Source organism: Tripterygium wilfordii, chromosome 16 (genome assembly GCF_013401445.1).
Source record: "Tripterygium wilfordii isolate XIE 37 chromosome 16, ASM1340144v1, whole genome shotgun sequence".
Lineage (NCBI taxonomy): Eukaryota > Viridiplantae > Streptophyta > Magnoliopsida > Celastrales > Celastraceae > Tripterygium > Tripterygium wilfordii.
The window spans coordinates 3619644-3626248 of record NC_052247.1 but is presented as its reverse complement, the minus strand read 5'-3'; positions in this window follow the sequence as shown (position 1 = coordinate 3626248).

Below are 6605 nucleotides of genomic sequence, written 5' to 3'. Positions count from 1 at the left end.
ATAAAATTAAAAAAAAAAAAACTTGTTGTGTAAAATCTTTAAATTTCTACTACTCATTATATATTTATAGGTATTATAATTTATTATAAGTATAAGTATAATTTATTGTAAAAATTAATTTTAAGTATAAATTAAAAGATATTTTATATAACTAAACTTGAAATTATTATTTTAAAAAGATTATAACATAGTTTGTAATATCATCTTAATAAATTAAAATAAACTAATGAAAAAAATAAAACGAAAAAACATGACGTAAATTTCACTTTAAAGCTTATGAACTGCTAGCGATACCGTTGTGCCAGACAGGCACTATGTATCAAGTTTGGATTAGTGTTGCAATTTCATCCTCATGTTTTAATTGAAATGAAATGGGGATTAATATGTAATTATTTAAACGTTTAGTGGAATCATAACAACCCAATTATATATAATTAACAAATTAATGTATGGTGTGGCTTGAAAGAGATAGTTATATATGCATGGATGACGATCTATATATGTGCTTATGAAACTAACAAGTAGAAGATAACCTTGAGACGTCGTTTCTTTCATTGTTGTACTCCATAATCTAAAAGAAATTTAAACTTAGTTTTCTAATAAGATATGCTTATGTCATAGTTAAATGATTATTAATTAACTAAGCTACTAGATAATCTAAACAAAAACATTGTAGTAGATAACGAAATCAATCATGATTCCTATTAGAACTTACTTGAAGTGCTACTTTGGTATATATATATACACATATATAGATCATAAATTATTCAGTAAGGACGTCTTTATTTTATCTAAAATAAATACTTCTATTTGCTTTGATCTACCTAAATGACTGAGACTAAAGTTGATTTAAGGTTTTGGAGTTAGTCTTTATATATGGTTTAGGAAAAAAAATGCTTAGGGCTTAGAATTGAGTTTAGGGCTTAATCTCAGTAATTTGGTCTGGACCAATGGCTTAAAAACAGAGGTATTTATTTGAGCTAAACTAAGAACCTATGGAATCTATAAATATGTGTATATATGCGGGTGTAAAATATGGATTATTTTTTTAAAGGTAGAGTGTGGATAAATCAAATGACAAATGAGGTCCATTGTTTCTAATCTCATATGTTCCAAATCATTAGTGAAAAAGTGATTCGCATTTTACACCTGCAAAAATCTATATGTATATAATGCATATCATTTTCAATTTAGTGGGCCCCATGATTAAATATCAAAAGTAATTATGTACAAAAGAGACTAGTTAATATTTAAAATCCACAAGTTTTATGAGATTGTTATATATATAGAGGATTTCTCACATAAAGATCTAATGTAAAGGTGTAAAATAAGGGTTACATTTTAATGGTGTGGATAAATGAGATGACAAGTGGGGTTCACTGCTTTGGGTCCCATATATTTCAAATCAATGGTGTAAACATAGACCCTTATTTTACACTCTTACATTAGACCCTTATGTGAGAATTCCTATATATATATATATATATGTATGTATGTATGTATATCTTTGCCGCCGTCCCCATTTATAGCCTCCAGGTTTTCATATTGGGCTGATCATGGCATTGCCACTGAGGAGATTTTATTAATTAATCAACTTAATTATCCATATTAATCTTTTTGGACTTCATCTTGTTCTTTAATATATAAAAATTCACCTAATTTAGTTGATGTCTCATGGGACAACAATTGAAAATTTTTAACTGATAAGATTAAGAAGGTAATTTGAAGCTTTATGCGACCTTAAATTTGTTAAATTAAAGCCCCAAATACAGGCTAAAAAAAACTCAATATGGGTATTTTGTATTTATCATGTACAATTAGTAATATTTTGTCACTAATTAATAAAATTCTAATTGTTTCATTACACAATTTATGCAGAACTCTTTTTTGTCTCCCATTAGAAAAACAACACTAAATTTGGTCATTATTGGCCTATTGAAAAAATTTAACATAACAAATGATTTTATTGAAGGAAAAACTAGCTCTCTCTCTCTCTCTCAAATCTCAATAAGAGGGATATATATATATATATATATGTATGTATATATATATATTGGGTTAATTACAAAATCTAGTGTCTTATCAAAGTATAGCATCAAACAAGATATATAGGACAAAAGAAAAAACAAAAAAAATATGACTTGAAATTCCGTGTGTTTCATATATGTCCAATGTATCTCTATCTATATTTAATTCGTTGATGCATACTCAGCAAAACTTCACATGCATAGTACTTGCTAAGATAGAGATGATAAAAAAAATTTTGATAAAGGATTGATAAATCATCTTGAAACCGAAATTTTTTTTTTTGGGATATTTAGGATTTAGGCTCAACAATCGTTCAACCGAGTTGGTTAACATATATATTCGAATTGGACGACGCTCAAGTTCGAGCAGTCACTCTCCCTTAATTAAATACTTGAATTGAGTTGAAAAGACTCGTGACAGCCAAACCCTTACCATTACCAATCTAGTGGACCGAAAAATAATTTAAATTAAAACACTAATTTCAACAAGATTTATATTAACTAATTGAAAACAAAACTAAGGAATACATAGTATGAAAGCACTTGCATGCGTTTGTAGACAAAAGTGGGAGAGAAGTGTGAAATTGATCCGTAGAGAGACAAAACACAAAATGCAAAACACAAGCATGCACAAAAGCAAAAAAGAGAGGGCCAGCAACGTCAGTGTTGTCTTTATCAGTAGACTATAGTGAGTGAGTGAGTGAAGAGTGATATATATATATATATATATATATAGGATTGTATTTGTCCCCCACTAACTTGTGTTGGGTCGGCCCTTCAATAGACAACCCTTTGTGGGTTTGTCACGTCTCTACTAGGCCTACACACACACACACATACACATCTCTCTCTATCTTTTAATTCTTTATTATCAAACATTGATATTCGATATACGTACATTGATTTCATTAGCAACTTCATATATGTATATGTAAATATATATAGTTAAATGACCAACCTCTATCTCATCAACACATGTTGTCCATTGCACGTGAAAAGTGAATCTATTTGAGTCAATCAATGCATATCCCTTTTAACTTTTAATTTAATACAGCTAGGGATATATGGATGTATGCACGTATATTTGTTTGTTTGTTTTTATTATGTATATGAATTTATCTAGAGGTCAAATCATATGGACTTGAAAAATATTGAGTTCGATTTTTATTGAAAGTAATACCCTTATAGTCATGCGTTGAGTTTGCCCCAACTTATCATATTGTTAAGTGAAAAACTTCTATATGCCCGGATAATCTTATATGTTGTCGATTTCGATTAAAAAAAAAAATTTGTGTATATTCATCTAAATCCAACCATTCAGAGGTGGCCAAGTTGACTCAAACACTAAAAAAAGATAAGGTTTTTTATTTTATTTTATTTATCTATGTTACTCTATATTCTCATAATTAACCAACCAAAGTGAAACACCAATCACATGTATATAGTCTATATATATTTTCAACTTTATGTTTTCACGTGTGAATTAAGTTTTATTTTTCTCCTCCATCATAAACTTATATAATATTATTTCTTTTGCTATACTTAACTCCTAGTGGCTAGGGAAAGAAATTGTTTTCAATTTTATTTTTAGACAGAAGGTAGATTTAAAGTTTACTTAGCCATGCATGCATGCATGTGAGTTGTGAGCACATATCTTATCAAGAATTTGATAAAATATATGCAAGATATTGGTGTTTTTTTGGCTACTATATCTATATCACATTCAACAAAAACAAAATCACCCATGTACTTAGCTTCTTGGAAATTAACTCTCACTAACATTCTGTTTGTCTAGTCCAACAATTAATAGAGCTACTTTTGTGGTGCAATAATATTTGACCTATTGAATTTGAAAGGATAAGATTGATGTTTTGTACTTTTGACCCCACTTTGAACAATTATTTCAATTATTATATGAAATCTAATAATTCATAAACACCCCATGCTTGCTTTAGTAGGAGATGATTATCTTGATTCTAGAATACGTGTCTTTGTTAGGGAAACTACGTCTATTATGTTGAGTATTGGTGTTACTCATTGTCTTCATATCTCTCGCGTTGGTAATGTTGTAGCTCACCCTCTTGCGAGAATGACTGGTCGACTGGTTACTCGGCGGAAATTGACTCTCTGATTAGGAGGGACCAGCTTCAGTCTTGTAATCTCTTTTCTGGTTAAGGAAATATCTTTTTCTTCTCAAAAGAAATAAAATCATAAACAACATTAATAATAAAAAAGGCTTCAGGCCCAATTATAGAGCCCAAGACAACCACTCTAGGAATGTAAACCTCTATGGGCCTTACCGGGCCAAATTATGTTCTTATTCTCGGCTCAGCCCATTAATGCAACAGAAAGATAAAAGCCCATAAGCCAATAATGAGCAAAAGGGTGTCTTCGGCCTACTAGAGAGAGCCCAAAAGAAAACAGCAGTGCTAGTTTGAAGGAGAATGAACAATTTGAACAAGACGAAGATCGAAGAGGGAGTTTCTTCTCAGTTGCACAATCTAACGATTTCCAGTCGAACCAGTATAAAAGATTAGCCAACACAAAATTCAGCTACTGCGATCGCAAACGACGTACCGGGGAAGCTTCTCCCTTCAGCCCCAAGTGGAATGAATTGGCTACTTATGTTGGCCTTTGTAATCAACTGAAACATCAACAATTCTCTTACTTGCGCTTCTGTCTCTAACTATTCTTCTCACCTCCTCTTGTGCTTTCTCCATTGTTAAGTCGGATTTTTCACTTGACTTCGACATTCCCAACCTTTGATCATTGGGGACTCAAACAGACAGATTCAGCTGATGCTTCTCCGAAAAATGTGTCGCATTATCTGTTACAAGGGACACATAATGCGACGCATTTTTTTGTATCAATACATATGAAGCCGGCAAAATTGTCTACTAAAATTTGGATATGTACATAGATAGTTGGATCAAGCTGAGGCCTAATTATAGTCTTACATAAACCTAGATTGTTGTGGAGTAGGTGAATAGAGGCATAAAGTGGCAGGCCCGACCCACATTTAGGCCCGGAGGTTTCGTGGGTTGAGCCAGCCCGTGAAATCTCAAATAGCTAGCTCGGCCCGATTTTTGTGTTGATGCAAGGGGTCGAGCTTGACAGCTCAGTAAGTACGTAAAAAGCGAGAGTGTAAAACTCATGATTAACCATTACAATACAACATCTTTTGTTGTAAATCCACACCCCAATACACACTAGGTTATTCGGTTCTCGAAAATACATCGGGGTCACATGACTTTGTTCTTCCTTAGCCCCAACTATTAAGAGCTGAAACCCATAGGTCAAAACCCAACTCACTTGGGTTAAGAAAATGCTTCGTTAGTATCTAAAGAAACGGGATTGTCTTTATAAATAAGGAATGAATTACCCCATCGAATGATGTGGTACTTAACATCTTTTGTGATACCCATTCTCATATGTAATTGTTAAGGACAATGTTAGAGACTCAAAATATCATCAGAAGTTCCCCAAATTTATATGGTATTAAAATAGTCATTCATGTAGGGTTCACTTCATATCCAACACTCCACATTAAATAACGGTCTTTTGGGTGTCTCAAGCATTATCCAATTGTTAAATAACAATTTTTTAAATCGAGTGGACAAATTGTACCAGGTCGACTCTTGTGGCCCGGCCAAGTACATCACAAACTATTGGGCGTGCCTAGCATGGACGGGCCATTCCGAGCCAACAGGCCCTTGGCTCGTATTACATCTTGATAGGTGACATATCTCTTCGAAAAACACTATTTTACTAAATTATATATATAAAAATATATTGAAGCAAGTGATTGGTTGGTTGACCACCCATTAGATCATGGATTTGAATCTTGTCCCCTCCCCAAACCCTGTTTTAAAGAAAAATAATATATATATTCAAAAATATCCACGTGATTCACACAGGGGCGCCTGTCCAGCAACCCAATATAAAACTTTAAATGTATATAATTGTGAATTTTTTGCCAATATAACACTGTCTCTCATAATATGTCCCAATATAACACCTGAGTGAAAGTATTTCCTAAAATAGCACTACACGCCACTGACAATGACGTGTTCTTTATAATTTTTAAATGATCATGCCATTACAAATGACGTGATCCATTCACACTACTATCGATGGCGTGAATAGTATATAAAAATTAGTTAGGCCAATTACGTTGGCGTGATTATTGGATTTACAAACACGGTTGGCTTGTCGGCGTGACCTTAAAAAATAAAATAAAAAAATTGCAGCAAGTTCCAGCTCCAGTTGCACTCAATCAACTTGTCTGTGTTTCTTCGATCGAGATCGAGATCAGCTATCGATCTTCGTCAATGGAAGCAGCGGCTGCAACTGTATCTCCTCAGCTCTCGTGCTTCTTTTCCTTTAACCGCGGCAGCAAGTTCCAGCTCCAGAGGCAATTCGTTTTAAGCCCCACTCTTCGTCGGCCGAAGGTACTGTGGATTGCTTACTTTGCTTCAAATAAGAAAATATTTGCTTAAATCTTGTTTCGAAGATCATATGGGTGCGTTCTAAAATTTAATATATTGCAAAAAAAAAGTCTTTAATCATGGGTTCTGC